Below are 11,194 nucleotides of genomic sequence, written 5' to 3' on the forward strand. Positions count from 1 at the left end.
CTCAAAGCACTGCATGAATAAAGATAGCTGCCTTGGAGTTTGACATTCCGAGGTATGAAAGAGTTAAATTATGAGCCGCAGCATCCAAACAATACAGCCCTGACAGAACCGAAAGAAAGCCAGCATTCCTAAGTCACAGCTCCGACTCCTCTCAGGCCCCACCCGCCAGTCCTCTTTTGTTGCTGGCTTGTTTCCTCTGATTGTAATTCATTCTGTATTCCTTCCTGCTCTTCTGTCTTGGCTAATTGTTCTTTTCCCACACTGCTGGGTTTTCATTTCCTCTAGTTATCGCCTTATCATCAATGTCTACACTTCCTCCGCTCTTTCTGGCCTGTCTCCTGCTCACCAATGACTTTCAGTGACTCTGCAATAACTGCTCAATTTCCACTGTGCCTTAGTTTGCCCATCGATAAAATGGGACTGGACTATCTCTCCCTTTCCTCTCAAGGCAGCTGCATCAAAACCCAGTCATTCCAGGACAGTCTTACCAATAACGCATGATGGAGCGCTGAGTTATGTCATTATTTTCATGGATATTCCAATTAGTTTCACTAGCAAAGCTGGGAGCTGAAAGGATATGTCATCCTGTTTGGTTCACTTTTCCCTGGTTTTTAACTGTGCGAGAGAATCCAACAATACAAATTCTAATTAATGTTTCTGTGTGGCACACTCACTTACAGGAGCAATCTGCTCTGTGCTCTAAAAATTTGGCTACATTTTGAGCAAACGCACTCTCTTTTCTTTAAGGAAAACTTTTCTTTCTACCCTTGTTTCTTCACAACATGGTGTTGCCCTAGGAACTCCGCCATAATGCAGACTCACAAGGCAAGTTTATGAAGGGTTTAATTTTTTAAAATGACAACCATGTTTTCTAAAAACCTATTCTCATTATTACACTGCAAGAGGGGGAAATCCAATATTAAATGTAGAGGAATTGATCCCTGGTGTAAAGAGGGGGAGACTCAAGCTTGCTATTGTTTTGTTGGATTTTATTTTGCTCTTGCAAACTTGCTCCTTCTTTTTCCTCGTAGTGCCTGGGGGTTGGGGAAGTGAACCGTCCTCTGACTGAGGAGGTGGAGTGGAGCCTTTGTTTTAAGACGCTGGTTCTGATTACACCTGACAGGGCTGAAATTTGATTCCCACAGAGTTTACTCGCACCTTATCTTCTTCCACCAGTGATGATTACGCCAGGAATGCAGCAAAAGTCGACACTGATTCAGTTTGTGTACGGCTGAGGATGATAACAAAAATCAAAGTTCATTTTTTCTCTTGAAATCAGCTCCAGGGGGAGTTCTCCCTTCCATCTTTTTTTATATTGGTCAACACAGCAAGTTTTCTTCTCAAGGCTGAATCTTCAGGTTCCTGGCTGAGATTCTCATAGTTCAGGAATAATCACATTTAATACCAAAAAAAAAAAAGTCTGCCTGAGAAAAAGACCCACATAACCTGAGCTGGAGCAATGATTTTGTGGTATTTGGATTCATGTCTGTAAAAATATTTGGACACCAGATGGTGGATTGTTAGGCGCATTTATCCCAAACTAAAAGTTAAAAAAAAAAATTCACACACACAAAACATGGCAGGGGGAAAAATCATCAGTAGGTTTTGTTTCCAGTCATATTGTGAGTAATGGTGAAAGCAACAGCTAAAACAATAAGATTACTGTGTTGAATTCTTAATGCGTTGTCAGGAATAAAGACTTCAAGTAGTGCTGAAAGTATTTTCTCCCTCTGAATAATGCATACCTTAAGTACAACTCACTTTGACAGCTTACCAAGTGTACATATTTTCTAATAAACAAAATCATCCTGCTGGCAGAGGAAGCTATATGGGGTGACCTATCCCCTACCTACATAGGACTGGTTTGGGACGGAGCCAAATTAAACACTGAGCCAACAGCCTAGGGCCCAGTCTTTAATCCAAAATAACTTTTACTCTGCAGGTTGGTTTTGTTTTTAACAGTCAATTTTCAACTATCTACTCTAACGGGTGGGGAGCCACAGGATGAATAAACCAAAACAGGATAATAGAAAACTAAATTTATATTTAACTGTGGAATGTATGATATGTTTGTGGGAGGGTTGTTATTTATGTCACATGGTGGTCATGCTTCATGGGGTTCTGGCTATCCATTTGTTGTTTGTGCTAGAGCCAACGGGAACTGTTTTCTGAAGGAAATCTGGCTCTCGCCCATGGGTACGCCTTAGTCTGCCTCGCTACAGAGGTAGGTCTCTGCAGGCACCTGACCTGGTTAGGAACCTACGTCTTCACAAGTGGATGCCAAGCTCTTGGGTGTAGATCTGCATCTAATCAGAAATATGGAGTTTCAACATGCCAGGTCCCTAGCTAACAACTTATTCTTGATTTCTCTGTTGCTTGCAACTTATCAAATCTTGGTTGGAGAAAATAAGATTTATGAAAGAATGCAGTCTATTGTTTCTTTTAGATATTTTCAACTGAATCAAATCATATAATTTGAACTACATCATTTGTTCCCTCAGAGAGATGAATGTTTGAAGCTGTCACTTCAGGCTCGGTAAGTGACACTCTAAGAAGCAGCTATTGAATACTCACTTGCTTTAACTGTTATTCATGACATCACTACCTCTTTTGAGGATGTATGAGAGATAGGTCGTTCAGGTCTTAAATCTCCTGAGCCCCTAGAATGTATCTTGCAGAACATCATGAATCCTACAACTGGCCTGATTCCTTCACTGCTCAGAGCCATATTTTGGTCCTTCCTTAGTAACTGCTTGAATCCTAGCTGGAATTGCTATGCAGTGGCTTTACCAGTATGTTTTGCATCACTTTTTTATGGGCGGGGAGCTCTCCTTGTCCCCGCCAGTTGCTGGTGGGAGTGAGCTTCTTGCTATATCTCAAGAAAAAGAATTTTCTGAGACTCGTACAAGAGGATGAGATATTGTAGAAAGCTTTATTTCTGTGGAATTACACACCTGAGTTTCCAAGGTCCCATTTCCCTTCATCCCATAATAGAAGAAGTATAGCTGTGGCTTCAGTGGAGTTAGGATTAAAGCTGCTGACCAGAGTTTCTGTTCCACGCCTGCAGTCTAACCCAGTATCAGACTAGCTTAGCTGTGTTCCCCGCTGCACTCCATTACTTTATTGCACGTGGGGTCCACAGGGCCACATGGCTATGGAGGGAACATGGGCAAGGGTAGGGAAGCAGGGGCAAAACCAAAGGAACCAGAGAGCCAGAGACAAGAGTACCAAGTGAACGAGCTCCTTTGTCCAGGGGGTTTCTTGTTCCCAATTTATCTTGGGCTTTCATTGGCCCTGCCCCCTCTGGCCAATGATCTCTGTTTCCAGGTTTGACTGACAGGTATCTTCCCCAGGTCACCCGACTTTACTGCACATGCATCTCTTTCCCCTTTTTTTGATCCCTTTCCCCAGTGATCTGTGGGGGAATGGGCTGGTGATTCCCTGGGGAGTGTAAAACTGCAGCCCCCTGATTAAGCTGCCCAAATGGCAATGCTTATAATGTTTGGCCTCCATTTTTCTCCTTCCTATTATTAATAACTAGCTAATTATAATAGTATCAACTTTACTGTCATTATCTATTTGCTGTGATTTATCTCTATTGTTTCAATTATATTGCATGATTTTTATGTCGCCTAAAATGCATTTGGAAATGAGGCAGAGATTAAATGTATATATGTATCATTCTTATGGTATAGCTGAGCAAATATCAACAAGAAAACACTCCTGGAAATACCCCCCAAAGTGTGAATGTTTATAGGGGAAATTTTAAGGATGTTTTAATTATTCCAGATAATTGAGAATTTGATATACAATGACAGTTATTTTAAATTAATCTGAGGCACAGAGGAAATTGAAGGACATGTTGATCTTAGACTTGAGAACCGAAGGACTTGTATGCATGCATATAAGCATAACCAAAGGACACAGACATCAGGGGGGTGAGGGCATGAGCGGGGGTTGGGGAGGCAGTGCGGGGATAAAGACACATATGTAATACCTTAATCAATAAAGAAAATAAAAAGAAGAGGAAGCAAAACTTGCTGTTGGGTAGGACTCTCCTATTGAGAAAACCAGAACTCACAAGAAGTTAGGAAGGTACCAGCTGACCCTTCACTGAGTGGGAGATCGTCCTAAAGGGTTGAACTCTAGGCCTACCTACTTCATCTGTAGGGAAGGTTGACTGTGCTGAAACAGTGAAGCCGGGAGGGAATTCATTCCTAATAACACAATTTAATACTTCATCTCCTTTCTTTATCTTGTTTATTATTATTATTAAACATAAGTAAGTAATAACTTGATCCTTATTTCTACCAAAATGATATATGATATTCATATTTGCACGATAATGAAGCTTATTTATGAAGAGAAAGACTATCAAATACATTCATCAATGTGCCTTGCACTGAAGATACATGAATAAGCCAGAATCCCTGTTCTCAAAGAGCTCACCCCTCTTTAGCCCTTTTTGTTTGTTTCTTTACTCGCACAGTATTTATTATCAGAATGGAGGGTTATAAGAATTATTGTGGGAGGGCACTTGAGTTATAATGATTTGGGGGACAGTGCAAGCCCACCTGAGGAAGTAGTATTCAGATTGAGACCTGAAGATGAGGAATTGGTCCAGAGACCAGGGATGGGAAAGGAGAATGCTGAGTTGTTGGAACAGTATATGCAAGGCCTTGAGGTGGGAGATGGCTAGGGTGGCTAGAGAACAGTGAGGGAGGGCCAATGAGCAGGAGATAAGGTGCCAAGGTACCAGGTGAAATCATCCTGTAGAAGGCATTTCCTCTTCTCTCAGAAGAGACCCCAAAAAGACATTCATGGCCCTTTACCTCCTTCAAGTCTTTGCTCTAGCCTCCTTCTCAATTAGACCTGCCCTGACATTTCCATCTAAATTGAAACAGCTCTCTTGCTCCAAATAATTTCCTTTGCATCTATCACCTTCTAATATAGTATAACACATTATTTATTTATTTATTTCTTGTTTGTCTCCAACACCCCCTCCCATGAGCTTTAGGAAGTCAGGAATTTGTGTCTGTTTTATTTAGTGATATATCCCCAACATCTAGAACAGGGCCTGGCAGGTGGCAGATAAATCAATCACTATTGAATGGGATGAAATGGAAAAGCAATAAATATTTTAAGCGGAGGTGTGAACTTATTTTTATTTTGAAAGATAATTCTGGATGCTGAGTGAAAAGAATCCAAAAGACACTTTTCTGAATTATTCTCAACTCCTGAATCTAAAGCCAAGACTTGGCCAGGAAGATGTTAACCGTCTTTCCTTTCCTTTTGAAATCACCCAGGTAGAGAAAGAAACAACATGGGTATTATGGAGGCTTTAGGCGTGTGGGCAAGAGCCTCAGAAGGAAAGCCACCCACCCTATCAAGTCAGGTCAAGCCAGAAGCACACACCGTGAGCATGCCTACCAACAAAGCCCAAAATAACTGGGATCAATTAAATGACAGGTTACAAAAGGTGTGTGTCTTGATTCTCTTTGCTGAGGCTTGCTACTGCCTTGAGGAAGAAACTGTTTACTTTTCATATCAGGTTTTTTTTTTTCCAAGTTTCACTCAAAAGCAAAGCAATTTGTACAGGTTAACTTTTTTTAAAGAAGTCTATTGAAAGAAATTGCCTCAGGACGAGGCATTCATATTCCATTAAGAGGAGATTTATTGGTTACACAGGCTTAGAAAGCCTACTCTAGGCTCATTCATTCATTCAGCAAATATTTACTGAACATTTTCTAGGCACATGGCCTTGGGGGGAATTGAAGGTGCAGTTCTTATAGAGGTTCTTTATAAAGCTTACCTGCTAGTTGAGGAGTTGACCTATGTGCACAAGACGGTGAATACAATCAACAACACTAAATGTGGCCGAAGGCAGTGTGTGAGTGAGGGCTACACCGGTGGTGGAGACCAGAACTGCTATAGAATCGCTCCCCAAAGCCAGTCTGAGTCGTTTCCACTACCTCAGTCACACAGGAAAGAAAAATGTAGTGAGTTTTTTCAAGGCTGAGTGTACTGCTTTGAAAAAAACAAACAAACCAACAACTGCCATTTTTCTGAGATTATGCCTTTTGTGCTTTTTGAGTTATAAAAGTTTTTTCTTTAGTAAGATAATTTTGATGGTACTTTTTAAAAGTCTTTATTTTGGGAGAAGAAAAACTTGGCAATCCTATATTGGACTTTATTATTATTTTGAAAACTCTTTCTGGCCCATTAAAACTAGAAACTGCTGCTATTGGGGCAAGCAGGCTTGTAGCAAGCAGGATGGACAAGGAGGGGTCACCGACTGAGTGGGATAAACTGGGTAGGATTTGATGGTTAGACTGGAGGCAGATGGACACCCTATTAATTCTTGGCACATCTTTGTTAAGTTGGATTAAGCCACCTTTTGTGGAGACGATGTGAACAAAGCCGAGAGGTGACAATTGAGAGCCTGCTTGAAGTCTCCGTATGTGTCTATAGGTGATTATTGGGAAATAAATTTGAAGAGTAAAATTGAGGCAGATGATGGAGAGCCTTGAATGTCCAAATAAGGAGATAGACTTTAGAAAAGTAGGTGGCATTTTATTGAACAGTTTCAAAGTGGAAAAGTAACATGAAGGAATATAATTTTTAAAAGATTAATCTTAATGTAAATTATAGATTTCAGGTGATAATAATGGGTCACTGTAGGTTCATCAACTGTAACAAATGCACCACTCTAGTATGGGGTCTCTATAGTGGGGACGGTTGTACCTATTAGGGGAAAGGAGTACATGGGGACTCTGAACTTTCCACTCAATTTTTCTGTGAACCTAAAATGCTCTTAGAAATAAAGTCTATGAAAAAATAATAAAGATTAGTCTGGCAGCTGAATGCAAAATGGGTAGGGGGGGGGAAGATCCTCTTTGGAGCGTTCTGAAGCATATATAGTTTTGGGAGTCTTCTTTAAGAGAAGGAATATAAAGTTACAAATACAAAATTAGATACAAACAGTGGAAAGAGGTCTGTCTATGCAAGCAGGGTTTCCTGGAGTTTAGGGTTGATTACTAAACGGTAAATCCACCTCTGGAAAGGAAAGACTCCAAAGGCAAAGAACCCGATCAGGAAGCAATTCTAATACCCCAGACCCGGTAAAGGCTGTGAACTGAGTACCGCAAAGAAAATGGGAAATAGGGAATGAGTTGAGGCATTGACAGGAATGAAGACGTATGGGATTTGATGGTTTCAGTTGACCCTTGAACAATGTGGGGGGTTGGGGTGTCGACCCCCTATATGTTCGAAAGTCCGTGTATAACTTTTCAGTTCCCCCAAACGTAACTAATAGCCTACTGTTGACTGCAACCTTACTAATAACATAGTCAGTTAACACATATTTTGTATATTATATGTATTATACGTATACTGTTTCCTTACAATAAAGTAAGCTAGAGAAAAGAAAATGTTATTAAGAAAAGCCATAAGGAAGAGAAAATAAATTTACAATATTTATTTTGTAAAAATCCACGTGTAAGTGGATCCATACAGTACAAACCTGAGTTGTTCAAAGGTCAACTGTATTTGGGATCAGAGGGGAGGGCGGGATTGGACGAGGTGACTATACGATTTGGCCAGCTGGGTGATAATTGCACTGTAGTAAGAGATAGAAAAGGCAGGATAGAAAACTTTTGGGAGGGCACAGAAAAAACTGGGTGTATTTCTCCGGGTTCGTGGCAGCAGGCCTCTGAGGAGGGAGGAGTCAGTTGTCAACATTTCCTAAGTGCCAGGCCCAGCATCTTGCTGGGAGCCAGGGCCATGAATGAGATTTCTAAGCCAGAGAATCCGAGTCTGACAGAGCAGAGCTCTCAATGGGAGGAGATTTTCAATCCTGTGACATTTCCACTTCCGTTCTGGGCCCCAAGAAATCTTAGAGGAATAGAAAATTGTATTATTTGCTCCAAGAACTTGAATAAAGACAGGAAGCAGTGGTCACTGGTTACCTTTTCCGGGAGAGGCCCAGAGGATGTTTACAGGAAAGATTCCTTTCTGCCCTCTGACCTGTGGCACTTTTAGACTAGAAATAGGGCCCCCAGAGTAGAAGTACTGGGGTCAGAACAGATACAAATAGCAGAGAACCAAAATGGAACTTCCTCAGATACCACGTACCCATGCACATCCCTCAAAAAGAAAGGAAAAAAGCTGGGAGAGAGTGCAGGAAATCTCCTTTAACATGGGGTTACATGTTTCTTCTTTTTGCACCCCTCTTCAGCCTCACCCTCTTCATTTTCCTCTCTTTCCTAAATTTTCCTCCATCAACTAAACAAGAATATTTAATGGAGGTGGGAATAGGAAGATCCTGTATAAGAAACTAAAGGCCGGGTGCACAGATTCGTGCACCGGTGGGGTCCCTCGGCCTGGCCTGAACCTCTCACAATCTGGGACCCCTCAGGGTATGTTGGACTGCTGGTTTTAGCCTGATTTCCGCAGGCCAGGCCAAGGGACTCCTCTAGTATGCATATAAGATCTTTGGTTAATCTCTTCCTGCCCCTCCTCCCCGCTTCCCTCTGAGATTCATCAGTCTGTTCCATGTTTCTATGCCTGTGCATTGAACGTCTGCCCCCTGGTGGTCAGTGTGCATCATAGCTACCAGTCAAATGGTTGAACAGTCTAATGGTCACTTAGGCTTTTATATAGAGAGATGATTTTCACCAGTCATAAGTTATTTTAAAAGACCAGCCACCCTCATTATTATTATTGCAGTTACTTCAGATGAAATTATAGTTTTACCAAACACACACCTAAATTAATAAGAACTAGAGCCATGTTTGATCTACCCTAGTGCTCAATAGAGTTGGTCTCAAATGCCAGGGTACATCCTTGCATCTCAAGGTAATTGTGGTCAAGTTCTCTAGTTTCTTCATCTGAGCAGTGGTGATAACAATAGCATCTACATCATAGGGTTGTTGTGAGGATGGCATGAGGCAGCCATGGAAGGTAATCATCAGAGTCCTGAGAAAGGCAATAAGTACAGCAGCAGATCCAGATCTGGGAACCTGAAAATTATGTAACTTTGGGGACCTTTTTAATAAAAAAGAAGACAATCTTACCTTTGCAAGTTTTGTGTGAACATTTGACTTTGTGAATATGTTGCTAAGGCCTCTTCCAGGGTCCAGTGAGGGCTTGTTAAAGTGAAAGGTACTGAAGCTTCAGCTTTATCAGCTTCAAGGTAAATCTACCTCTGAAAAAAATGCTCAAAATAGACGTTAGCCTTTGCTGTTATTTATTTATTTGAAAAATGTTTATGGAGCACTTACTATGTGCCAGGCTGTGAGCTCCCACTAGGTACTGGGGGTGTTGTACATCTGGAAAATCTATGCCCTAGCTAAAGGGAAGGTAATTAAATATCAAAGCAAACCAAACTTCTTATCTAAAGAATGTACTTTGATTTGACAAAACATCTCAAAGCTAATAAATGACTGCAAAACATTTTGCAGACCTTCTTAACAGAAACATTGCACCAATAGGATAGATGAACGATTTGTCGTCATTATTTGCTTTTTCATTTTAAAAAAAATGTAGTAAAATACACATAACTTAAAACATACTATCTTAGCTATTACAAGTGTATAGTTTAGTTGTATGAAGTACATTCATATTGTTTTACAACCATCATCACCATCCATCTCCAGAACTCTGTACCCATGAAACACTAACTGTCCATTTCCCTCTCCCCAGAGTCCTTGGCAACCACCATTCTACTTTCTATCTCAGTGATTTTGACTACTGAGAGTACTCAAATGCTCTAAGAGTATTTGTATCTTAGATCTATAGGTATCCTCTTTAGAGTACCTCTGTCAATGACCCTTGGGTGGCTTCTGTGTTTTAGCTATTGTGAATAATGCTGCTGTAAACATGGATATAGAAGTGGTCATCATTTTAATGTTGCTTCAGAACATTTGCGTCCCCCTGATCACTTATTAGAATGTACTTGGATTATACTCTCTTGCTTACATCGGAATTAAGTAAAGCAGTCAAATGCCTATGAGCCAGTAATCAAAGTTAAATTATTCAACATGGTCATCCTGCCGCCGCTATGGCTCAGTGGCTGAGCTTGGACCTATGAACCAGGAGGTCACAGTTCAATGCCCCGTTGAGCATATGCCCAGGTTGTGGGCGGTTCAATGCCCCGTTGAGCACATGCCCAGGTTGTGGGCTCGATCCCCAGTAGGGGTCATGCAAGAGGCAACCAATCACTGATTCTCTCTCATCACTGATGTTTCTATCTCTCTTTCTCTCTCCCTTCCTCTCTGAAATCAATAAAAATATATTTTAAAAAAATAAATAAATTCTTCACCATGGTTGACCCTATTTCTCACTGCCCTGGGCAAGGACAGTGGGTCAGTGGAGCACTGATCTAGGGCTTAGCAGAACTGGGCCCCGGGTCTAGCAAGGCAGTGCATATTGGCTTCTTATGTGATACCAGGGCAAATCCTTTCATCTTCTGGGCCTCAGTTTCTGCACTTGTCTTATGAGTGATTTGGATTAGGATTTCTTTTCGTGGATGATCAACTCAGCCTGTGTCTTGGGAAATTCCTCATTACCAGGCAAACTGGGATGGTGGGTCATCCTCTCTTCAGCAAGGACTCACTCAAATATGACACCAGATTTTTAAAATGTTCTAGATTGAATGGCATAAAGCTGTTTAATCTCTTCCCCGTCCTCCCCAGGAAATATCAAAAGGGAATTCAGCAGCTGAGAAGGCTGGGACAAAATTCCAAATGTGTAATTTTTAACAGGCCTTTGGGGAAAAGGTTGATTTCAGATCCTGTTAAGAAGTCATCTCTCAACAATGTTCTGGTTAGGAAGGTTTGTATGTTAACGATTAGACAAGAGCTGTTAAAATCTCAGTTGAGCAGCTTAAAATATGTCCTACTTTTTTAAAAAAAATTTCAATTGAAGTTTATTCATACTCAGATATTTTTCTACCTTAGTCATTAAAATATTGGCCACAATCCTCAACTCCAAAGGAAAACAAATAAATTCCAAACAGACAAGACATATTAATATCTGAAAAAATTTATTGACAATTTTTTCTTTGGAGGTAAATCAGAATAGATGTGGAAACTATCTTTCCATCTGGTCACTAAATATTTCCTACTTTTAATAAATAGCCTGGCTTCTCATGAACCAACAATTAAGCAGGTAGGATTTTTTATTTTCCTATCAA

At 40.7% G+C, this 11,194-nt stretch overlaps 1 long non-coding RNA gene across 1 annotated transcript; it reads left to right on the forward strand.

Annotated features, from left to right (window-relative positions):
• Positions 1-2,260: 2,260 nt before the first annotated feature.
• LOC111827784 lies at positions 2,261-5,413 on the forward strand. Its single transcript, XR_002831512.1, has 3 exons — positions 2,261-2,338; positions 2,502-2,536; positions 5,307-5,413. It is a non-coding gene; the product is annotated as an uncharacterized LOC111827784 (long non-coding RNA).
• Positions 5,414-11,194: the final 5,781 nt, after the last annotated feature.

This window comes from Myotis lucifugus, unplaced genomic scaffold, assembly GCF_000147115.1.
Source record: "Myotis lucifugus unplaced genomic scaffold, Myoluc2.0 scaffold_220, whole genome shotgun sequence".
NCBI lineage: Eukaryota > Metazoa > Chordata > Mammalia > Chiroptera > Vespertilionidae > Myotis > Myotis lucifugus.